Source organism: Geotrypetes seraphini, chromosome 9, assembly GCF_902459505.1.
Source record: "Geotrypetes seraphini chromosome 9, aGeoSer1.1, whole genome shotgun sequence".
NCBI lineage: Eukaryota > Metazoa > Chordata > Amphibia > Gymnophiona > Dermophiidae > Geotrypetes > Geotrypetes seraphini.
Window position 1 is genome coordinate 84,238,656 of NC_047092.1, and position 12,874 is coordinate 84,251,529.

A 12,874-nucleotide genomic window follows, 5' to 3' on the forward strand; every position below is an offset into this window, starting at 1 on the left:
TAAAAACACAAAACCACAGTACATACTAAATATAAAACAAAATAAATTAAATATTCTTAAAACTAGAACCAAATGAATGTTCATACTGCAGAGTTTTCAACCCTTTTCTGAAGTGCAAAAACAAATTGGTTTGGCGCAAAGTTAAGGGGAGAGCATTCCAAAGTATTGGGCCCTGAACTGAGAACATTGACTTGCGATTACAGGTAAGTTGCACCACTGCCAGTGAAGGAACTTCCAAGCAATTTTTGTAAGAGGACTGTAACTCACAAGAGGAACTGTAACAAGGACACCATTCTTTTTTGTAAGAGGACTGTAACTCACAAGAGGAACTGTAACAAGGACACCATTCAAACTGAAGCACTTTAAAGATCAAGCAAAGGACCTTAAACTCAATAAATATTACATGAAAATGAAAGCATAAAGGCACCAAAAGATACTGGCAGAATTATATAACTATAATTATTATTTATAAAACTGAAAAATAATATTAATTTTAATTGGAAACAACTTATTTGTAATGAAGAATACTTTTAAGAAGTAAGACCTATGGGCCTGATTTTTAAAGTAACCTATGTCTTTACCTGCAGGTAGAAAACACACACATCATGATTATCCAAACATTTTTAAATGTTAAGTTGATAATATTGGGCCATTAATTCATTAAAGGTCAGGCATTATCTCTATAACAGGGGTAGGGAACTCCGGTCCTCGAGAGCCGTATTCCAGTCGGGTTTTCAGGATTTCCCCAATGAATATGCATTGAAAGCAGTGCATGCACATAGATCTCATACATATTCATTGGGGAAATTCTGAAAACCCGACTGGAATACGGCTCTCAAGGACCGGAATTCCTTACCCCTGCTCTATAATAATGGGCTGGGTTTGTGAAAGGCAAAATTGAAGCCAGTAGCTACACATTTAGAGGCATAATAGAGTCCCTAATACAATAAAAAGTACCAAAAATTGTGCACACAGTTTTGGTCATATTTTCAAACTGTGTGCCACAATTTAATCAAATAATGAGCTAATTAGCGCTGATAATTGACATTTTAACAAGTGAAACCCCCATGGTGGTGGGTGTCTGAAAGTTTGAAAAGAAGTGCTTGTGAACAGTGCATTTAAAACCAGCAGTTATCTGTCAATGTTTCGATACCATAGATCATAGTTTACTTCTAATGCGACTCCAAGAAATCGGCATATCTGACCAGGTCATGGACTGGTTCGTTTCTTACTTTACAGATAGATCTTCAAAAGTCATCTTTAACAGCACATCTTCTGAACCCTTTTCCACCAAACACGGAATACCGCAGGGATCCATTCTATCACCATTGCTTTTTAACATCTTCTTATCGCCCCTACTGACCGTTGGCCAATCCATCGGATTCACCACGTTTGCATACGCGGATGATGTGCAACTAATTCACCCTATCGACCTTAACAACATAGATGAAGTTGCCTCCATTAATCACAAATTAGAAAAGATCAAAACTTGGTTAGACTTGAATAAACTGTCACTTAACATAAACAAATCAAAACTCATGATTTTTCCATTAAAAGGAGGAACATCACTCCAGGCTCCCCTGAAGTTCGATTCACTCTCTATTAAAACTGTTCCAACATTAAAATTATTAGGAGTCACCTTCGATTGTAAATTTTCTTACCATCCTCACATTAGCACAGTTGTTCAGAAATGCTTTCATCGCCTTAGAATGATACGTTCTCTTGCCAAGTTGCTTGAGCCAGCCTCTTTAAACACACTGATTCATTCTTTAGTAATCTCCTGCATAGACTACTGTAACACCCTTTATAAGGGCATTACAAAAAAGGAAATCAGGCGGCTCCAAATTGTACAAAATACTGCTATTAAGATTATTTGCCGGGAAAAGAAATACGATCACGTCTAACCTCTTTTGATCAATGCACATTGGTTACCAGTTAAACATTCACAACAAAATCAACCAACCAACCTGATTTCATTAACAGACTTTTAATTCCTTATAATACATCAAAACCTCTTCATTCGACGTCACAGAATCTCTTCGCTATACCTTCCTTAAAAATGATTAATACATTGCGCTCTAATAATTTTGCTGTCACAGCCCCTATTCTTTGGAACTCGATGCCTAATTATTTGCATAGTGAACTAAACTTAAAATAATTCAAAGCAAAACTGAAAACTTTTTTGTTCCAAGACGCCTTTGGACAATAACTGTCCTTTTAAGGGCATATTTTAATATTTCAATGTTTTAATACTTCAATATTTTAATATTTTAAAATTTCAAAAATCTTAAATTCCTAAATTTTGAAAATGTAAAATATAAAATAAACTGCTATCTTACCCTAGCCTACTGTACTTTCCTTTTATGTTTTACCTTTTCTATAAAAATTGTAGTTCTTCCCCACTTCCCTATTGTTTGCATAGGTCCGTAAGCCTGTGTTTTTATTTTTTTTATACTTGGATTCTCTTCCAGTACCCCCTGTTTTTATAATGATGTACATTTTTTCTACGTATTATTACATTGTAAACCGCTTAGATATTTGATTAAGCGGTCTAATAAATCTTTTAATAAACTTGAAACTTGAATGTTAAAAACTATAAAAGGGTTTCTTTCTGCCACTTATCTGACTTCAGAATTGTATTCAATTTGTGAAAGTCACATGGCTGAGTGTATAGCGAGGTTGGTTAACTATGCAAATTATGCACTGAAGGATGAACATTCAGACACTTGGGTGAAATGTTATGCATTTTAAGAGATTATTTCATGAATGGTAATGAAGCATGTGGGCTCAAATGAATGTGGGGATATGAACTCAGCAGAGCTGAATTAAGATAGGGGAAGTGGAAATTCACTCTCCGTGAGTTTGTAACCAACATATTATTTTTTGTTATTTAAAAACTCACCTAGGAAGGGGAAAGGTAGCAAGGTCCCATGGTGTCAGGGCCTGAGTCATGGTGATCTAGTTTTGTGGAGAGGAGGGTTTGTGGGTCTGCCGTGACCCGGAGCCAACAGCTGTTTTAGTGCTTCGGGTTAGCTGTTCTCAAAGACAGGCAATTTTTTCCCCAGCGGCACGATAATCAGCTGATCTGCTGTCCACAAGGAGAAGCAGGGCAGGAGGAGGGCCATAGGTGCATGCGTGCATAGCTGAATATGCACAGAAGCAAGGCAGGCTGTAGAGAAGAGTCCTAGGTGCTGGGTAACAGGTTATGGTAACAGGTGCGCAGTAAAGCCCAGGCCAGGAAGTGCAGAAAAGGGCACGGGGGGCTGAAGAGGGCCACCAGTGGCAGCGTTTTTGTATTGGGGACTTGCTCAGGCAATGGCCAGGTCCCAAGGATTATAGGTAGGCTGCTAAGTGCCTGGCTGCGCATGGAGGCCTGGCAGGCATGCATGGGGGCTTGTCAGATTCAGGAGGGGTTCCAGGGTTGTTTTTGGAGTATCTCAGGGGTCATTTAATGCGGCAGTAGCACTTAGGACCCTGGCTGTGGGAGATCAGGGTCCAAAAAGGCTTTTGGTGGCCTAGCTGTGCATACATGGTAGGAACTGGAGAGGAGGCGGGCTGAACAATCTGGGCTAGTGAAGTGACCCAATGTCAGGGGTGCAAAAATAATATCTCTTGATTGGCTGAGGCCCTTAGCAACAAAAGGAGGGGGGCCTTAGGAGGAGGTTTAGCTGCTTTCATGCTGGATAGCACAAGAAAGGAGGAGCAGGCAGCAGTCTCAGCCATAAATGGCTGACGCTGAATGTTTCCACAATCCCTAGGTTTTTAATATGTCTGCATGGAGTTCCAAGCTTGGAATGGTTTGTGTATTTGGTAGTTGGAGACCAGTTCTGAGAGAGAGTGGAGGTTTGATTTGTGATTGTGTCATGTGAGAGAGGTTTTAAAAGTAAATTTGGCTAGAAAAAGTTTATTTAGTATCGTGTCAGTGAGAGATGTTGCTTGAGTGAATTAAAAGTATTACAGGAGGTTTTTTAAGACTTTAGAAAAACGAATTTATTATTAAAGTGTTTAGGTTTTAAAGCTAGAGAAAAGGCTGGAAAAGATTGCCTGATTGAAAACTTATATTAGACCTGTTTTTAGGAAAGTTTGAGGAATTTTATTTAGTGGTTTTGCTGAGCTATGTGAGGTTGCTTGGTGAGGATCCTGAAAAAGCTTGAAAGTAAGCTTCAGCCTCTAATTAAGCAGAACAAGCTACTTTGTTGGGGAATTTTATTCTTTTCAACTTTCCAACAACCCCTGTGGAAACAAAAACCTTCCTATCAAAAGGATTGCTATAAACACATTAAGCTCATCTTCTTTTTCCTGCTTTTCATCATTTTGAGAAACTTAAGGAGGCACGGAACTTTAAACCTTTCTTCCGATATGTGAAAGGGAAACAGCCGGCAAGGGAGGAGGTGGGACCCCTGGACGAGGGGGACAGGAAAGGAGTAGTAAAGGAGGAAAAAGAAGTAGCGGACAGATTAAACACGTTCTTCTCGTTGGTCTTCACAAAGGAGGACACATCCAATGTACCAGAACCGGAAAAATTCTTTAAGGGGGACCAAGAGGATAAATTATCATGCATGGAGGTAAGCCTCAAAGACGTACTCAAACAGATAGACAAGCTAAAAACTGACAAATCTCCGGGCCCGGACAGAATCCACCCAAGAATAATAAAAGAACTTAGAGATAAAATAGCGGAGTTACTGCAGCAGATTTGCAACCTATCCTTAAAAACGGGGGTAATACCGGAGGACTGGAGGATAGCAAATGTTACACCTATCTTCAAGAAGGGATCCAGAGGCAACCCGTGGAATTATAGACCGGTCAGCTTAACCTCAGTTCCGGGAAAGATGGCCAAAGCGATAATCAAGGACAGTAACAATGAGCATATAGAAAGAAATAAGCTGATGAAAACAAGCCAGCATGGTTTCTGTACTGGAAGATCTTGCCAAACGAACCTGCTGCACTTTTTTGAAGGGATACATGTACATGTACAGCCCCCCAGATCTGGAATGCGCTTCCTATGTTTTTACGGGAGGAGAAAGTGTTCGGGAAATTTAAATGCGAATTAAAAACCTTTCTGTTCAAGGATGCATTTGCAAATTAAGTAAAATTTTTTATACAGTGTTATTTTAGTAAATTATTTTTCAGCCAATTTTAACTTCCTTATGTGTTCCTTATGTGTTTTCCCTTTATGTTCTTTCTTTACTATAAAAAATGGAGTTCTTTCCCTTTTTACCCTTTTTTTTTTTTTTTTACGTTATAATTGAGAAATTGTATGTAATGTTTTTGTTTCCCTTCATTTATATTTTATTGTACATCGCTTAGAAGTTTGATTAAGCGATTCAACAAGCAACCTAATAAACTTGAAAACTTGAAACATTTGGACAAAGGTGACCCCATAGACATAGTATACCTGGAATTCCAGAAAGCCTTTGACAAAGTACCTCACAAGCGCCTACTAAGGAAACTGTGGAACCACAGGGTGGAAGGAGACATACACAGATGGATCGGTAACTGGCTGGCGAACAGGAAGCAGAGGGTAGGAGTAAAGGGACACTATTCTTACTGGAAAGGGGTCACGAGTGGGGTCCCACAGGGGTCGGTGCTGGGACAACTGCTATTCAATATATTTATTAATGACCTGGAAACAGGGACAAAGTGCAAAGTTGTTAAATTTGCAGATGACACGAAACTCTCCAGTAAGGTTAGACCTGTAGAGGAATGTAAAGAACTTCAAATGGACCTGAACAGACTGAGTGAGTGGACAAATAAATGGCAGATGAGCTTCAATGTAGAAAAATGTAAAGTTATGCACTTAGGGAAAGGGAACCCGATGTACAACTACACAATGGGGGGATGGTACTGGGGGAAGGCAACCTAGAAAAGGACTTGGGGGTTTTGGTAGATAGAACAATGAAGCCGGCGGCACAGTGCGCAGCGGCCTCAAAAAAGGTAAACAGAATGTTGGGCATTATCAAAAAAGGTATCACTACCAGAACCAAGGAAGTTATCCTCCCGCTGTATAGGGCGATGGTGCGACCGCATCTGGAGTACTGCGTTCAGTACTGGTCGCCGTACCTTAAGAAGGATATGGCAATTCTCGAGAGGGTCCAGAGGAGAGCAACAAAAATGATAAAGGGCATGGAAAACCTCTCATATGCTGAGAGGCTGGAGAAGCTGGAGCTCTTTTCCCTGGAAAGCGGAGACTTAGAGGGGATATGATAGAAACTCATAAGATCATGAAGGGTATAGTGAAGGTAGAGAGGGACAGATTCTTCAGACTAGCAGGGGCAGCAAAAACTAGAGGGCACTCAAAAAAATTGAAGGGAGATAGGTTCAGAACAAATGCTAGGAAGTTCTTCTTCACGCAGAGGGTTGTGAACACCTGGAATACGCTTCCAGAGGAGGTGGTAGAGCAGAGTACGACTTTGGGGTTCAAAAGGGGATTGGACGAGTTCATGAAGGAAAAGGGGATCCATGGGTACAATTAGAGGGTTACTATACAGTACAGAAGGCTGTAAAGTAATAGAGTAGTAGAGTAATAGATCACTACAGGTCATTGACCTGGGGGGCCACCGCGGGAGCGGACTGCTGGGCGTGATGGACCTATGGTCTGACTCAGCAGAGGCAATGCTTATGTGCTTATGTTTCTTTAGTGAGAATGCTAAAGTAATTAAAAGGGAGTTTAAGGGAATTTAAAAAGAGAAAAATTAAAAAGTTCAGTTTAAAAGGAGAAAAATTAAAAAAGAGTTTTCACAGTTTAAAAAAATAGATTTAGTTTTGGAAGATGCTGGAAGAAAGCCTGCAGCAATGTTTGTGTTCTAAAACGAGTTTAAAGTGAGATATGTTGTAGTATGTACTATGAATATGACAAGAAAGCAGTTTCTAAAAGTGTTTGAGTGTGCATGCTGGTTTAAAAAGGGATTGGTTCTAGTTAGGGTGAACAATTGAATTTTATTTCTTTTTTCTGGTTGCATATGGTATTGCTCCAAACTATATGACCAATAGATTTCTCATAGTATTCCATAAACATAGGAGAGAATCACATGCATTGTTTAATTTTCCGTCTGCTCAAGGTTGTAAAAGCAAGAAATCCTTGGAACATACACTAGCATTTCAGGCTGCTTTCTATGACAGAGAATTTAGGCCACTGTTGCGTAGTGCTTGCTCTTATAAGCACTTTACAACTCAATTGAAAACTCATCTTTTTTCAAAATATTTAGTGAACTAATTTAAATCATCCTTAGGTTATGTCATTTTTAATCTTTTGTTCACCGCATTGAACTTATGGTTATGCAGTTTATAAGTACGATTTTTGTTATGTTATGAGAAGCTGTAGTCACATTAAGTTCCACTTGAAGGAAGACATATTTAAGTAACATCACAGAGGGAGATAGATTCTATTTTTTTATTTATTAAAGACATGTAGTAGGAAAAACATTTCCTGTGCAGATGAAGCCCTGTTCAAATTGGAAGAAAGTTCCTGAACGGGGCTGATCTGATGGCAGAGTGAGGTCCTGATTCCATCTTCCCTGAGCTCCAATGCAAGAAAGCAGAGGGCCTGAAACAAAATAAGGTTTTTTTAAAATTTTAAATTACATCTTTTCTTTTAGTGCACACACTTCATTTTATTTTTAAGTTAATTTTTAACGGACATTGGGAAAACACTTATCTGGTTCTACTTATCTAGATCTGAGATTCAGAAATCCTTCTAGAGGCTGAGTCTCCTGAGGCAATGTAAAAGAAAAGTATATGAATACACTTCTCTCTCTGTATTCGCGGGTTCAGCAATCGCAGTTTCGATTATTCATGGTTTTTAGCTTGCTGGCTCCTCCCCCCAGATTACATCAGCTTGCATAGAGAAATCGCTGATTCCAAGCGTTTACAGAGAAAATCGCTGATTCCCAGTACTTTCTTCACCGTGTTTTGCCTCTCCTTCAGGAACAGGCCAGGTCTCCCACAATGTTATTCGCGGTTTCATCATATTCACGATAGTTTTTAATAGAAAACAGCGAATAACATATGAAAAAATTATTCACGATTTTTCTGTATTTGCAGTTGTTAATCCCATCACAGTGAATATGGAGGGAGAAGTGAATTCATTCAGTTTCAGAGCTGAATAGAAACAATCAGAAGCAGAGAAAAAGGGTAAAAGTACCAGTCCAAGCCACTGCACTTGTGAGGAAACTGGTTGCACTGAGTTAACCCTGAAAGTAAATGCATGCAATATCTTATAGCTGATTTTAAAAGAAGATAAAAGCACTTTATACTGGTACCAGTTTTAATGAGGGTTTACTTACTTAATACAACTTACTTGAATCAGGGAGATGTCTTTTTTAATTGCTCAAGCTTCTTGTATAAACAAAAAAGAGAAGAATACATTGATATAGAATAACTTGGTTTTAAAGTAAAATAAAAATGAATTAGAAATTGAGTAAAAAGTTAGAGTACTTATCTAGGCTACTGTACTTGTAAGGTGATAGGTTTACACTGAATGGAGCTTGGGAGAAAGTAATGCATACATATGTTAAGTGTTAAGTTTCATGAGACTGAAGGCTCCTTTTATGAAGGTGTACTAAGCGTTTTAGCGCATGTACCGGATTAGTGCGTGCTAGCCAAAAATCTACCATCTGCTCAAAAGGAGGCGGTAGCAGCTAGCGCGTGTGGAAATTTAGTGCGCACTATTCCATGCGTTAAGGCCCTAATGCGCCTTCGTAAAAGGAGCCCTGAGTTTTAAAGAAAATTTTAATGTCTGATTTCAGCTGTTTTAAAGAAAGGCACTTTATTATTAATATTGTCAAGTTGCAATTGATGAAAGCACTTTGTTGATTTCTACTAGTAATGCTTCTATAATTATCAGAAAAATATTTAATTACCTAAAGCAATATCCAGAAAATAAATAAAATAAATATACAGTAAGTGTGCTCAGTGCTTCTACTCACCGGTCAGATTTTAGCATGGGCCAATGATTATGGGAACCACTAGAAAATATTTTTGTAGTAAGGTTTATGAAGTTGATTTAGTAATTAATTTTATTAGGATTCTAATAAAGATTTTTGTTTAACAGTTTTGTTTGCTTGGTGGATGTTCATGTGAAGACCGGATGTATTCCTTCTGAAGAAGAAACTTTGAAACTCGGCCGGAGTTGAAGAATGATTGTTTAGTTCTCCTTAGAATGAAGATTGCTTGCTGATTTTTTTTATTTTTTTTTTCCAAAGATAATTGTAGAGACTACTAAAAAATTGTGGTTAAAGAAGATTTTGAATACTTTTTCACATTGGGAATTATTTTTTTAGTTTAAAGTATTGGTGTTTCACATTAAGGATCTCCATCGGTCCTTTTGGTATCTTGGACCCAGTACGCTTTATGGAACATATGTTGGAGATTCTATGAAATTACTTGCATCTTTCCAGTCATCTCTAAGATAAGTACTTTATTTATTTATTTTTTTATGCTCCATTGGAATGTGCATGCTATATTTATTTCGATAAAACTTTATTGTGGGAACTGGGGTTTCCATAACCATTGATCTATGCTAAAATTTGACCAGTGAGTAGGAGCACTGAGCACACTTATATTTATTTAATTTTATTTATTTTTTGGATGTTCCTTTAGGTAATTAAATATTTTTCTGATAATTATAGAAGCACTACTACCGTAGTAAGAAACAATTGTAATGAGTGCTGAGACAACAATTATTTTCCGCATTTTGAAATAAGCACTTTATTGAGCCATAAAGTTTGTTTTTTTTAATGTTTCAGTATCGAGGCTATGTTTTTACTCTAACTTATGAAATAAATATTTGTAACTTCTTTGTTGCAATAATGTGTGAAATCCATTCTTCCTACCAGGTGCCTATTGAAGTTCACTCATGCTCAGGAATTCCTTGATTTTACAAAGAATGGTAGTGCATTTGGTGGAAGTGTGCTCTAACTCTAGGGAGATTTAATTGCTTTCACCATTGGCTAACTTGCTATTGACTTGGATCAGAGTAGTGCTGAAGGTAGAGAGTGCTACAGGGCAGTGGCGTACCTAGCATATGTGACACCTGGGGCCCATCATTTTTGACACCCCCCCCTGCCTATCTGTATGAAAAACATGATTTTTAGTAACAATCCAAATGTCACACAAGAATGTACCTAGAAAAAGGCAGCATCTGCAGTGAGCAGTACATCAATACACCCATTGTAAAATTAAACAAGCCAGACTAGTACAGATCAATCCTGCACAGTCAATCCTAACAGAAAACCATGTTTTTTGAACACACAGAACACAGAAAACACCTTCGCCTAGTATGGAATATGTAATCACAAACTAACCCCTCCCCCTTTTACAAACTATAGTGCGGTTTTTAGCTACGGTGATAACAGCTCAGAACCTCATAGAATTCTGAGCATTAGAGCTGCTATCACCACAGCTGATGCTAAAAATACACTCTACAGTTTTGTAAAAGGGGGGATAAAATAGAAATACATGGACAAAGGTTAAATTGAACCATAGGTGTCGGAACAGGGGGGGCCACAGGGGCCATGACCTCCCCACAAATTGACCATTCTGTGGGTGATCCAGTGGTACAAGGCTGGGAGCTTGGTACCAGCCAGCGTGCCTGCTGGTCGGCACTCTCTAACGCGCCCCTTCACTTGAATCTACTCCTCCTGTCCGCACAACCGACTACTCACCCGCACACTGTGTTTAATTTCTTAGAAAAACGCTCCCTGCCACTGGCCCGGCATCTTCTCTCCACTGCGGCCCGCCCTCTCTGACAACTTCCTGTTTTCGCTAGGGCATGCCATAGTGGAGAGATGATGCTGGGCCAGCAGCAGGGGGTGCTTTTCTAAGAAGTTAAATGTGGTGTGTGGATGAGCTGTTGGGCGTGCAGGCAGGAGGAGTAGATGCAGGCGAACTGAGGTTGGTGCCTAAGCAAAGTGTGGAAGAAGGAACGAAAAGACGGGAAAGCGATGTTTGCAACAACTGACTTGGAAAGTGAGGAAGAAGGAAAAACAGGAAGAAACTGTGGATTTCTCGTTGCTTATTAGAGAGGAAGCGATAAAAGAGCATGGAAAGAGAAGTGGCCATGTACTCACGTTAAAGATAGGGTGCGGGGGATCTAAAAGCTTTATCCTAGATTTAATTGTTTGAACTTACTAATTATTGGTAAAACAAGCTGGAAATTACTGTTATTAGTGTTTGGGAATGTTAGAGATTAACAACTTCCTTTATGATTTTTTACCAAATTTCTGTTCTGAATTATTGAGGTGGTCATTTTTTTAACTTTATATTTGCTTTTTCCTTATTCTGTCAAGGAAATGTTGCTCGGATAGGGAAAGACTTACCAATCCCCAGTGAAAAAGTAACTACAAAGTTAAATTATCTTGGGATTTTCTTAATTGAGATAGTACATGGACAGCAGAAGGGGTATAAGTGTAGGGTCATGAAATAGTTAACTGTTGTTTAAAATATTGCTCTGGCCTACATAGCTGAAAACAGTGTATAATCTATTGACTGCATCTGCCTAAAATGTATGTCCCTACCTTACCACATTGTAAGCTGAATAGATAAGAGTTTGAGCCATGATGTACCCTGCCCTTCTGTACATTTATTGTAAAAGTTAGATAGGTGTCCTGCTAGTGACCTGCTAGTGTGAGCTTAGAACCAATGAGTGTTAAGAAAAGTAACACGTGAAAAGTTTTTTCTAGAATTCAGTTGTATAGCCAGAAAAATGAATAAATATCTCTGTAACTTCCTGGTTTCGGCACTTCTGAGCCAGCTTGGAGCTCAGGGGTCCAGCATGCATGCTGTGAATAAAACTTGTACTTCTTCACGCCTCTGACTTTGTGTGTCCAAGTGACCTTTCATTTGGCTTCCGAACAGGGACTTGAAGGTCTCTTGACCACTGGTTACTCGATTGGTCACTTGTTTCTGGTCCTACGGCTGATATGTCTGCTTAGCCGGCTGCCTTCCTTTTGGGGGGTTGGCAGACCTCAGGACGTTGGACCGCTTCAACTGACTTATCTAGTCTCAGTTTAAAGTACAAGAATCTGTATCTGTATCTGTATCTGTACCTGGAGTGGCCACTATCTGGTAAGTGGGGATTGATCATCCCTATCCTGTCTCTCGTCTCCTGCCTAGTAAGCCACGTGATCTGTCGCTGAAAAGTTGTGGGAAAGGGATTCTAGGAACTGTTATTTTCTGGTTGAGTAACTGAACTGAAATCTGTTGTGTTTTGTGTGTTTGAGAGTGTCTGAGACGTCCTTGAGGACGAAGCGAGTGTGGACCTGTTAGTACTGCGTTTCCCTAGTCCAGAGATGGGCAGGGCCAGGAATTCAGGGAAGTGTTTTTGTCCTCCATTGCACAATGGGGGGATGTCTGTCTACCTGTGGGGATCCCTTGATATGTTAGCTAATTTTAAAAAAGGAATTTGTCTTTGATTATACTTAACAAATCAACCCTTATTTGTCTGTGCCAGTTAGAATGGCCGATATTTGGTGTGGGCTGGCCCCCTCTGGCTCCCTGGAAGAGGACATAACTCGTCAGGTTTTTATGCATTCGTTTGCTGTCAGTTCCTCTTCCAGTCAGCCAATTTTTGCATTCCAATGGAAAAACCCTTCCACTGGACAAACCTCCTAAGTAACCTGGACCCGTCTATCCCAGGGCTTTAAAAATAGCCCCACTCTATTCAGCACTGCCCTTGCTTCAGACCTTGCCAAATTCTTCCCTTCATCTGATTCCCAAGTCCTGCAATATCCCGGGTTCTTTATGACTTCTGTCTGTTCAAATGTTTCAGTGAAGTTTAAACTGTCAGTTGTTCATAGCATGAGAGGAGAGTACTTTTCCTTTTGTGCTGATAAGGGCCATGAAGTGTGTAGCACTTCCAATGTGGTTTCTCCTGAAA

The 12,874-nt window shown here is 39.4% G+C and overlaps 1 protein-coding gene across 4 annotated transcripts in view; it reads right to left on the bottom strand.

Annotated features, from left to right (window-relative positions):
* CHRM2 (cholinergic receptor muscarinic 2) overlaps positions 1 to 12,874 on the bottom strand; it is a 299,422-nt gene that overhangs the window by 7,191 nt on the left and 279,357 nt on the right. Inside the window, exon 4 of one of the 4 annotated variants that reach the window (XM_033959193.1) lies at positions 8,297 to 8,334. The exons of the other annotated variants lie outside the window; for them this stretch is intronic. The gene's annotated coding sequence lies outside the window, so the exon portion shown is untranslated. The remainder of the gene's footprint in view (positions 1 to 8,296; positions 8,335 to 12,874) is intronic. 4 annotated transcript variants of the gene reach the window in all.